Source organism: Schistocerca gregaria, unplaced genomic scaffold (genome assembly GCF_023897955.1).
Source record: "Schistocerca gregaria isolate iqSchGreg1 unplaced genomic scaffold, iqSchGreg1.2 ptg000470l, whole genome shotgun sequence".
Taxonomy (NCBI): domain Eukaryota; kingdom Metazoa; phylum Arthropoda; class Insecta; order Orthoptera; family Acrididae; genus Schistocerca; species Schistocerca gregaria.
The window spans coordinates 3,632,254-3,645,066 of NW_026061884.1; the positions used below are offsets into that span (position 1 = coordinate 3,632,254).

General features: G+C 46.0%; 1 non-coding gene across 1 annotated transcript; it reads right to left on the bottom strand.

The window, feature by feature from the left end:
• Window positions 1-3,015: 3,015 nt before the first annotated feature.
• Window positions 3,016-3,087, bottom strand: Trnai-aau (transfer RNA isoleucine (anticodon AAU)). The gene has a single exon. It is a non-coding gene; the product is annotated as a tRNA-Ile (tRNA).
• Between the last annotated feature and the right edge of the window lie 9,726 nt (window positions 3,088-12,813).

Consider the following 12,813-nt stretch of genomic DNA (forward strand, 5'->3'; position numbering starts at 1 on the left):
ACGACCCCTGGTTTATTAGACCAGTGCTCTACCACTGAGCTAAAGAGGCGCGGCCTAGCGGTACTCTTGGGTACTTCGTCCTTACGGTCGTCTGCATCATCAGACTTTAGCTGACAACACTTCATATTACCGGCTAATATTTGCAGCTATGGCGACAAATTACTGCTTGACTACACATCTGACACGTAACCGATGTGCTCTCCAAACAACAACACTTGCATTTCAGAACATGTCTTTCACACATGTCTACAAAATCACCTTCACCTTCAAATACAGCTTCCTTGCGACTGACAGAGACGTAGGCAAAGTTTAAAGTTGCTATTTCCATTAAATCTCGTTAATCAGAAAAACGGTAATTTACACTTGCAGCGGAACAAAATTCCGTTCCGCCCAGCGTCTGGCTCGAACCCACAACCCTGGGATTAAGAGTCTGACGCTCTACCGACTGAGCTAGCCGGCTACCTCGGTGAATACTTGCCGGGTAGCACGTCACACAGTACTCGTTTGGGTTGGGTGGTCCCATACAGAATCTCTCCATGATGCCTAATGTTTTCCTAACGTCACACTCGTCACGTACTTCACTTTTATGTCATAATCATTTCTGAGAGGTAAAGAAATTGCATGACAACATGCAGAGCTAGTGGCGTCAAAATTAACGCACATACTTTATGTGACTCAAAAGCCGAACGAGTTACTTTCCGACGTTGTTTTAGATGTGCAAGTGATAGTCAAAACTCGCTGTGTCGGCACTCTACCGACCATTTCGCTAGTTAACACCGGTCTTGTTGTGTGTGTTTCAAGCTCAAGAGCATCTCCAAGCAAAAAATGGTCAACAGCAACATTCAGACGGTTTCGTACTGCTCAATTGCTACATTAAAACGTTATGTTTCTTTTTCAGAACTGGAAAAACACAAGCGTGACAGCATTCGAACCTGTAATCTTCAGATCCGAAGTGCGACGCCTTATCCATTAGGCCACACGGTCACTGACGACCAACATTTACATGTATACGACTCATCTCGAAACGCTCACACCCCTGAGGATTTGTGTTTTCGTTCTACACAGCCGCTGCCCCTTGCTCTTTCCCACCCATTCGTTACATTCAACCTCTGACGAGACCGACCAAATATAGACTGTGAAACAAGACCACACACTTTGTGCATTCGGAATCGAAGGCAGGGCGTCCCTCGCCGCATTTGCTACGATTGCCATTTGCTACTTCTGCAGAAGCGGCGACGACGACGACGACGACGACGACGACGACGACGAATATCGCGAGAGGCTCTGAGATATGTGAGAAATACATCTATAAAATGTAATTCAGACTGCCTCGTCCCACCTTATGCTGTACCGCTTTGGCAAATGCTTTATCTGCGCCATTCGCCTTAATCGCATCTGAGAGTGATTCTTAAAAAAACGCCTGTCGCTAATTGTTCGTCATCACAGGTACTGTTTGCTATACGGCCACGACGCGCAACTGATTTCCAAAATTCATCTTTCACCTGTGAGGATGGAACTTACGACCCCTGGTTTATTAGACCAGTGCTCTACCACTGAGCTAAAGAGGCGCGGCCTAGCGGTACTCTTGGGTACTTCGTCCTTACGGTCGTCTGCATCATCAGACTTTAGCTGACAACACTTCATATTACCGGCTAATATTTGCAGCTATGGCGACAAATTACTGCTTGACTACACATCTGACACGTAACCGATGTGCTCTCCAAACAACAACACTTGCATTTCAGAACATGTCTTTCACACATGTCTACAAAATCACCTTCACCTTCAAATACAGCTTCCTTGCGACTGACAGAGACGTAGGCAAAGTTTAAAGTTGCTATTTCCATTAAATCTCGTTAATCAGAAAAACGGTAATTTACACTTGCAGCGGAACAAAATTCCGTTCCGCCCAGCGTCTGGCTCGAACCCACAACCCTGGGATTAAGAGTCTGACGCTCTACCGACTGAGCTAGCCGGCTACCTCGGTGAATACTTGCCGGGTAGCACGTCACACAGTACTCGTTTGGGTTGGGTGGTCCCATACAGAATCTCTCCATGATGCCTAATGTTTTCCTAACGTCACACTCGTCACGTACTTCACTTTTATGTCATAATCATTTCTGAGAGGTAAAGAAATTGCATGACAACATGCAGAGCTAGTGGCGTCAAAATTAACGCACATACTTTATGTGACTCAAAAGCCGAACGAGTTACTTTCCGACGTTGTTTTAGATGTGCAAGTGATAGTCAAAACTCGCTGTGTCGGCACTCTACCGACCATTTCGCTAGTTAACACCGGTCTTGTTGTGTGTGTTTCAAGCTCAAGAGCATCTCCAAGCAAAAAATGGTCAACAGCAACATTCAGACGGTTTCGTACTGCTCAATTGCTACATTAAAACGTTATGTTTCTTTTTCAGAACTGGAAAAACACAAGCGTGACAGCATTCGAACCTGTAATCTTCAGATCCGAAGTGCGACGCCTTATCCATTAGGCCACACGGTCACTGACGACCAACATTTACATGTATACGACTCATCTCGAAACGCTCACACCCCTGAGGATTTGTGTTTTCGTTCTACACAGCCGCTGCCCCTTGCTCTTTCCCACCCATTCGTTACATTCAACCTCTGACGAGACCGACCAAATATAGACTGTGAAACAAGACCACACACTTTGTGCATTCGGAATCGAAGGCAGGGCGTCCCTCGCCGCATTTGCTACGATTGCCATTTGCTACTTCTGCAGAAGCGGCGACGACGACGACGACGACGACGACGACGACGACGAATATCGCGAGAGGCTCTGAGATATGTGAGAAATACATCTATAAAATGTAATTCAGACTGCCTCGTCCCACCTTATGCTGTACCGCTTTGGCAAATGCTTTATCTGCGCCATTCGCCTTAATCGCATCTGAGAGTGATTCTTAAAAAAACGCCTGTCGCTAATTGTTCGTCATCACAGGTACTGTTTGCTATACGGCCACGACGAGCAACTGATTTCCAAAATTCATCTTTCTCCTGTGAGGATTGAACTTACGACCGCTGGTTTATTAGACCAGTGCTCTACCACTGAGCTAAAGAGGCGCGGCCTAGCGGTACTCTTGGGTACTTCGTCATTACGGTCGTCTGCATCATCAGACTTTAGCTGACAACACTTCATATTACCGGCTAATATTTGCAGCTATGGCGACAAATTACTGCTTGACTACACATCTGACACGTAACCGATGTGCTCTCCAAACAACAACACTTGCATTTCAGAACATGTCTTTCACACATGTCTACAAAATCACCTTCACCTTCAAATACAGCTTCCTTGCGACTGACAGAGACGTAGGCAAAGTTTAAAGTTGCTATTTACATTAAATCTCGTTAATCAGAAAAACGGTAATTTACACTTGCAGCGGAACAAAATTCCGTTCCGCCCAGCGTCTGGCTCGAACCCACAACCCTGGGATTAAGAGTCTGACGCTCTACCGACTGAGCTAGCCGGCTACCTCGGTGAATATCTGCCGGGTAGCAAGTCACACAGTACTCGTTTGGTTTGGGTGGTCCCATACAGAATCTCTCCATGATGCCTAATGTTTTCCTAACGTCACACTCGTCACGTACTTCACTTTTATGTCATAATCATTTCTGAGAGGTAAAGAAATTGCATGACAACATGCAGAGCTAGTGGCGTCAAAATTAACGCACATACTTTATGTGACTCAAAAGCCGAACGAGTTACTTTCCGACGTTGTTTTAGATGTGCAACTGATAGTCAAAACTCGCTGTGTCGGCACTCTGCCGACCATTTCGCTAGTTAACACCGGTCTTGTAGTGTGTGTTTCAAGCTCAAGAGCATCTCCAAGCAAAAAATGGTCAACAGCAACATTCAGACGGTTTCGTACTGCTCAATTGCTACATTAAAACGTTATGTTTCTTTTTCAGAACTGGAAAAACACAAGCGTGACAGCATTCGAACCTGTAATCTTCAGATCCGAAGTCCGACGCCTTATCCATTAGGCCACACGGTCACTGACGACCAACATTTACATGTATACGACTCATCTCGAAACGCTCACACCCCTGAGGATTTGTGTTTTCGTTCTACACAGCCGCTGCCCCTTGCTCTTTCCCACCCATTCGTTACATTCAACCTCTGACGAGACCGACCAAATATAGACTGTGAAACAAGACCACACACTTTGTGCATTCGGAATCGAAGGCAGGGCGTCCCTCGCCGCATTTGCTACGATTGCCATTTGCTACTTCTGCAGAAGCGGCGGCGGCGACGACGACGACGACGACGACGACGAATATCGCGAGAGGCTCTGAGATATGTGAGAAATACATCTATAAAATGTAATTCAGACTGCCTCGTCCCATCTTATGCTGTACCGCTTTGGCAAATGCTTTATCTGCGCCATTCGCCTTAATCGCATCTGAGAGTGATTCTTAAAAAAACGCCTGTCGCTAATTGTTCGTCATCACAGGTACTGTTTGCTATACGGCCACGACGCGCAACTGATTTCCAAAATTCATCTTTCACCTGTGAGGATGGAACTTACGACCGCTGGTTTATTAAACCAGTGCTCTACCACTGAGCTAAAGAGGCGCGGCCTAGCGGTACTCTTGGGTACTTCGTCCTTACGGTCGTCTGCATCATCAGACTTTAGCTGACAACACTTCATATTACCGGCTAATATTTGCAGCTATGGCGACAAATTACTGCTTGACTACACATCTGACACGTAACCGATGTGCTCTCCAAACAACAACACTTGCATTTCAGAACATGTCTTTCACACATGTCTACAAAATCACCTTCACCTTCAAATACAGCTTCCTTGCGACTGACAGAGACGTAGGCAAAGTTTAAAGTTGCTATTTCCATTAAATCTCGTTAATCAGAAAAACGGTAATTTACACTTGCAGCGGAACAAAATTCCGTTCCGCCCAGCGTCTGGCTCGAACCCACAACCCTGGGATTAAGAGTCTGACGCTCTACCGACTGAGCTAGCCGGCTACCTCGGTGAATACCTGTCGGGTAGCACGTCACACAGTACTCGTTTGGGTTGGGTGGTCCCATACAGAATCTCTCCATGATGCCTAATGTTTTCCTAACGTCACACTCGTCACGTACTTCACTTTTATGTCATAATCATTTCTGAGAGGTAAAGAAATTGCATGACAACATGCAGAGCTAGTGGCGTCAAAATTAACGCACATACTTTATGTGACTCAAAAGCCGAACGAGTTACTTTCCGACGTTGTTTTAGATGTGCAAGTGATAGTCAAAACTCGCTGTGTCGGCACTCTGCCGACCATTTCGCTAGTTAACACCGGTCTTGTTGTGTGTGTTTCAAGCTCAAGAGCATCTCCAAGCAAAAAATGGTCAACAGCAACATTCAGACGGTTTCGTACTGCTCAATTGCTACATTAAAACGTTATGTTTCTTTTTCAGAACTGGAAAAACACAAGCGTGACAGCATTCGAACTTGTAATCTTCAGATCCGAAGTCCGACGCCTTATCCATTACGCCACACGGTCACTGACGACCAACATTTACATGTATACGACTCATCTCGAAACGCTCACACCCCTGAGGATTTGTGTTTTCGTTCTACACAGCCGCTGCCCCTTGCTCTTTCCCACCCATTCGTTACATTCAACCTCTGACGAGACCGACCAAATATAGACTGTGAAACAAGACCACACACTTTGTGCATTCGGAATCGAAGGCAGGGCGTCCCTCGCCGCATTTGCTACGATTGCCATTTGCTACTTCTGCAGAAGCGGCGGCGGCGACGACGACGACGACGACGACGACGAATATCGCGAGAGGCTCTGAGATATGTGAGAAATACATCTATAAAATGTAATTCAGACTGCCTCGTCCCATCTTATGCTGTACCGCTTTGGCAAATGCTTTATCTGCGCCATTCGCCTTAATCGCATCTGAGAGTGATTCTTAAAAAAACGCCTGTCGCTAATTGTTCGTCATCACAGGTACTGTTTGCTATACGGCCACGACGCGCAACTGATTTCCAAAATTCATCTTTCACCTGTGAGGATGGAACTTACGACCGCTGGTTTATTAAACCAGTGCTCTACCACTGAGCTAAAGAGGCGCGGCCTAGCGGTACTCTTGGGTACTTCGTCCTTACGGTCGTCTGCATCATCAGACTTTAGCTGACAACACTTCATATTACCGGCTAATATTTGAAGCTATGGCGACAAATTACTGCTTGACTACACATCTGACACGTAACCGATGTGCTCTCCAAACAACAACACTTGCATTTCAGAACATGTCTTTCACACATGTCTACAAAATCACCTTCACCTTCAAATACAGCTTCCTTGCGACTGACAGAGACGTAGGCAAAGTTTAAAGTTGCTATTTACATTAAATCTCGTTAATCAGAGAAACGGTAATTTACACTTGCAGCGGAACAAAATTCCGTTCCGCCCAGCGTCTGGCTCGAACCCACAACCCTGGGATTAAGAGTCTGACGCTCTACCGACTGAGCTAGCCGGCTACCTCGGTGAATATCTGCCGGGTAGCAAGTCACACAGTACTCGTTTGGGTTGGGTGGTCCCATACAGAATCTCTCCATGATGCCTAATGTTTTCCTAACGTCACACTCGTCACGTACTTCACTTTTATGTCATAATCATTTCTGAGAGGTAAAGAAATTGCATGACAACATGCAGAGCTAGTGGCGTCAAAATTAACGCACATACTTTATGTGACTCAAAAGCCGAACGAGTTACTTTCCGACGTTGTTTTAGATGTGCAACTGATAGTCAAAACTCGCTGTGTCGGCACTCTGCCGACCATTTCGCTAGTTAACACCGGTCTTGTAGTGTGTGTTTCAAGCTCAAGAGCATCTCCAAGCAAAAAATGGTCAACAGCAACATTCAGACGGTTTCGTACTGCTCAATTGCTACATTAAAACGTTATGTTTCTTTTTCAGAACTGGAAAAACACAAGCGTGACAGCATTCGAACCTGTAATCTTCAGATCCGAAGTCCGACGCCTTATCCATTAGGCCACACGGTCACTGACGACCAACATTTACATGTATACGACTCATCTCGAAACGCTCACACCCCTGAGGATTTGTGTTTTCGTTCTACACAGCCGCTGCCCCTTGCTCTTTCCCACCCATTCGTTACATTCAACCTCTGACGAGACCGACCAAATATAGACTGTGAAACAAGACCACACACTTTGTGCATTCGGAATCGAAGGCAGGGCGTCCCTCGCCGCATTTGCTACGATTGCCATTTGCTACTTCTGCAGAAGCGGCGGCGGCGACGACGACGACGACGACGACGACGAATATCGCGAGAGGCTCTGAGATATGTGAGAAATACATCTATAAAATGTAATTCAGACTGCCTCGTCCCATCTTATGCTGTACCGCTTTGGCAAATGCTTTATCTGCGCCATTCGCCTTAATCGCATCTGAGAGTGATTCTTAAAAAAACGCCTGTCGCTAATTGTTCGTCATCACAGGTACTGTTTGCTATACGGCCACGACGCGCAACTGATTTCCAAAATTCATCTTTCACCTGTGAGGATGGAACTTACGACCGCTGGTTTATTAAACCAGTGCTCTACCACTGAGCTAAAGAGGCGCGGCCTAGCGGTACTCTTGGGTACTTCGTCCTTACGGTCGTCTGCATCATCAGACTTTAGCTGACAACACTTCATATTACCGGCTAATATTTGCAGCTATGGCGACAAATTACTGCTTGACTACACATCTGACACGTAACCGATGTGCTCTCCAAACAACAACACTTGCATTTCAGAACATGTCTTTCACACATGTCTACAAAATCACCTTCACCTTCAAATACAGCTTCCTTGCGACTGACAGAGACGTAGGCAAAGTTTAAAGTTGCTATTTCCATTAAATCTCGTTAATCAGAAAAACGGTAATTTACACTTGCAGCGGAACAAAATTCCGTTCCGCCCAGCGTCTGGCTCGAACCCACAACCCTGGGATTAAGAGTCTGACGCTCTACCGACTGAGCTAGCCGGCTACCTCGGTGAATACCTGTCGGGTAGCACGTCACACAGTACTCGTTTGGGTTGGGTGGTCCCATACAGAATCTCTCCATGATGCCTAATGTTTTCCTAACGTCACACTCGTCACGTACTTCACTTTTATGTCATAATCATTTCTGAGAGGTAAAGAAATTGCATGACAACATGCAGAGCTAGTGGCGTCAAAATTAACGCACATACTTTATGTGACTCAAAAGCCGAACGAGTTACTTTCCGACGTTGTTTTAGATGTGCAAGTGATAGTCAAAACTCGCTGTGTCGGCACTCTGCCGACCATTTCGCTAGTTAACACCGGTCTTGTTGTGTGTGTTTCAAGCTCAAGAGCATCTCCAAGCAAAAAATGGTCAACAGCAACATTCAGACGGTTTCGTACTGCTCAATTGCTACATTAAAACGTTATGTTTCTTTTTCAGAACTGGAAAAACACAAGCGTGACAGCATTCGAACTTGTAATCTTCAGATCCGAAGTCCGACGCCTTATCCATTACGCCACACGGTCACTGACGACCAACATTTACATGTATACGACTCATCTCGAAACGCTCACACCCCTGAGGATTTGTGTTTTCGTTCTACACAGCCGCTGCCCCTTGCTCTTTCCCACCCATTCGTTACATTCAACCTCTGACGAGACCGACCAAATATAGACTGTGAAACAAGACCACACACTTTGTGCATTCGGAATCGAAGGCAGGGCGTCCCTCGCCGCATTTGCTACGATTGCCATTTGCTACTTCTGCAGAAGCGGCGGCGGCGACGACGACGACGACGACGACGACGACGACGAATATCGCGAGAGGCTCTGAGATATGTGAGAAATACATCTATAAAATGTAATTCAGACTGCCTCGTCCCACCTTATGCTGTACCGCTTTGGCAAATGCTTTATCTGCGCCATTCGCCTTAATCGCATCTGAGAGTGATTCTTAAAAAAACGCCTGTCGCTAATTGTTCGTCATCACAGGTACTGTTTGCTATACGGCCACGACGCGCAACTGATTTCCAAAATTCATCTTTCACCTGTGAGGATGGAACTTACGACCGCTGGTTTATTAAACCAGTGCTCTACCACTGAGCTAAAGAGGCGCGGCCTAGCGGTACTCTTGGGTACTTCGTCCTTACGGTCGTCTGCATCATCAGACTTTAGCTGACAACACTTCATATTACCGGCTAATATTTGCAGCTATGGCGACAAATTACTGCTTGACTACACATCTGACACGTAACCGATGTGCTCTCCAAACAACAACACTTGCATTTCAGAACATGTCTTTCACACATGTCTACAAAATCACCTTCACCTTCAAATACAGCTTCCTTGCGACTGACAGAGACGTAGGCAAAGTTTAAAGTTGCTATTTCCATTAAATCTCGTTAATCAGAAAAACGGTAATTTACACTTGCAGCGGAACAAAATTCCGTTCCGCCCAGCGTCTGGCTCGAACCCACAACCCTGGGATTAAGAGTCTGACGCTCTACCGACTGAGCTAGCCGGCTACCTCGGTGAATACCTGTCGGGTAGCACGTCACACAGTACTCGTTTGGGTTGGGTGGTCCCATACAGAATCTCTCCATGATGCCTAATGTTTTCCTAACGTCACACTCGTCACGTACTTCACTTTTATGTCATAATCATTTCTGAGAGGTAAAGAAATTGCATGACAACATGCAGAGCTAGTGGCGTCAAAATTAACGCACATACTTTATGTGACTCAAAAGCCGAACGAGTTACTTTCCGACGTTGTTTTAGATGTGCAACTGATAGTCAAAACTCGCTGTGTCGGCACTCTGCCGACCATTTCGCTAGTTAACACCGGTCTTGTAGTGTGTGTTTCAAGCTCAAGAGCATCTCCAAGCAAAAAATGGTCAACAGCAACATTCAGACGGTTTCGTACTGCTCAATTGCTACATTAAAACGTTATGTTTCTTTTTCAGAACTGGAAAAACACAAGCGTGACAGCATTCGAACCTGTAATCTTCAGATCCGAAGTCCGACGCCTTATCCATTAGGCCACACGGTCACTGACGACCAACATTTACATGTATACGACTCATCTCGAAACGCTCACACCCCTGAGGATTTGTGTTTTCGTTCTACACAGCCGCTGCCCCTTGCTCTTTCCCACCCATTCGTTACATTCAACCTCTGACGAGACCGACCAAATATAGACTGTGAAACAAGACCACACACTTTGTGCATTCGGAATCGAAGGCAGGGCGTCCCTCGCCGCATTTGCTACGATTGCCATTTGCTACTTCTGCAGAAGCGGCGGCGGCGACGACGACGACGACGACGACGACGAATATCGCGAGAGGCTCTGAGATATGTGAGAAATACATCTATAAAATGTAATTCAGACTGCCTCGTCCCATCTTATGCTGTACCGCTTTGGCAAATGCTTTATCTGCGCCATTCGCCTTAATCGCATCTGAGAGTGATTCTTAAAAAAACGCCTGTCGCTAATTGTTCGTCATCACAGGTACTGTTTGCTATACGGCCACGACGCGCAACTGATTTCCAAAATTCATCTTTCACCTGTGAGGATGGAACTTACGACCGCTGGTTTATTAAACCAGTGCTCTACCACTGAGCTAAAGAGGCGCGGCCTAGCGGTACTCTTGGGTACTTCGTCCTTACGGTCGTCTGCATCATCAGACTTTAGCTGACAACACTTCATATTACCGGCTAATATTTGCAGCTATGGCGACAAATTACTGCTTGACTACACATCTGACACGTAACCGATGTGCTCTCCAAACAACAACACTTGCATTTCAGAACATGTCTTTCACACATGTCTACAAAATCACCTTCACCTTCAAATACAGCTTCCTTGCGACTGACAGAGACGTAGGCAAAGTTTAAAGTTGCTATTTCCATTAAATCTCGTTAATCAGAAAAACGGTAATTTACACTTGCAGCGGAACAAAATTCCGTTCCGCCCAGCGTCTGGCTCGAACCCACAACCCTGGGATTAAGAGTCTGACGCTCTACCGACTGAGCTAGCCGGCTACCTCGGTGAATACCTGTCGGGTAGCACGTCACACAGTACTCGTTTGGGTTGGGTGGTCCCATACAGAATCTCTCCATGATGCCTAATGTTTTCCTAACGTCACACTCGTCACGTACTTCACTTTTATGTCATAATCATTTCTGAGAGGTAAAGAAATTGCATGACAACATGCAGAGCTAGTGGCGTCAAAATTAATGCACATACTTTATGTGACTCAAAAGCCGAACGAGTTACTTTCCGACGTTGTTTTAGATGTGCAAGTGATAGTCAAAACTCGCTGTGTCGGCACTCTGCCGACCATTTCGCTAGTTAACACCGGTCTTGTTGTGTGTGTTTCAAGCTCAAGAGCATCTCCAAGCAAAAAATGGTCAACAGCAACATTCAGACGGTTTCGTACTGCTCAATTGCTACATTAAAACGTTATGTTTCTTTTTCAGAACTGGAAAAACACAAGCGTGACAGCATTCGAACTTGTAATCTTCAGATCCGAAGTCCGACGCCTTATCCATTAGGCCACACGGTCACTGACGACCAACATTTACATGTATACGACTCATCTCGAAACGCTCACACCCCTGAGGATTTGTGTTTTCGTTCTACACAGCCGCTGCCCCTTGCTCTTTCCCACCCATTCGTTACATTCAACCTCTGACGAGACCGACCAAATATAGACTGTGAAACAAGACCACACACTTTGTGCATTCGGAATCGAAGGCAGGGCGTCCCTCGCCGCATTTGCTACGATTGCCATTTGCTACTTCTGCAGAAGCGGCGGCGGCGACGACGACGACGACGACGACGACGACGACGAATATCGCGAGAGGCTCTGAGATATGTGAGAAATACATCTATAAAATGTAATTCAGACTGCCTCGTCCCACCTTATGCTGTACCGCTTTGGCAAATGCTTTATCTGCGCCATTCGCCTTAATCGCATCTGAGAGTGATTCTTAAAAAAACGCCTGTCGCTAATTGTTCGTCATCACAGGTACTGTTTGCTATACGGCCACGACGCGCAACTGATTTCCAAAATTCATCTTTCACCTGTGAGGATGGAACTTACGACCGCTGGTTTATTAGACCAGTGCTCTACCACTGAGCTAAAGAGGCGCGGCCTAGCGGTACTCTAGGGTACTTCGTCCTTACGGTCGTCTGCATCATCAGACTTTAGCTGACAACACTTCATATTACCGGCTAATATTTGCAGCTATGGCGACAAATTACTGCTTGACTACACATCTGACACGTAACCGATGTGCTCTCCAAACAACAACACTTGCATTTCAGAACATGTCTTTCACACATGTCTACAAAATCACCTTCACCTTCAAATACAGCTTCCTTGCGACTGACAGAGACGTAGGCAAAGTTTAAAGTTGCTATTTCCATTAAATCTCGTTAATCAGAAAAACGGTAATTTACACTTGCAGCGGAACAAAATTCCGTTCCGCCCAGCGTCTGGCTCGAACCCACAACCCTGGGATTAAGAGTCTGACGCTCTACCGACTGAGCTAGCCGGCTACCTCGGTGAATACCTGTCGGGTAGCACGTCACACAGTACTCGTTTGGGTTGGGTGGTCCCATACAGAATCTCTCCATGATGCCTAATGTTTTCCTAACGTCACACTCGTCACGTACTTCACTTTTATGTCATAATCATTTCTGAGAGGTAAAGAAATTGCATGACAACATGCAGAGCTAGTGGCGTCAAAATTAACGCACATACTT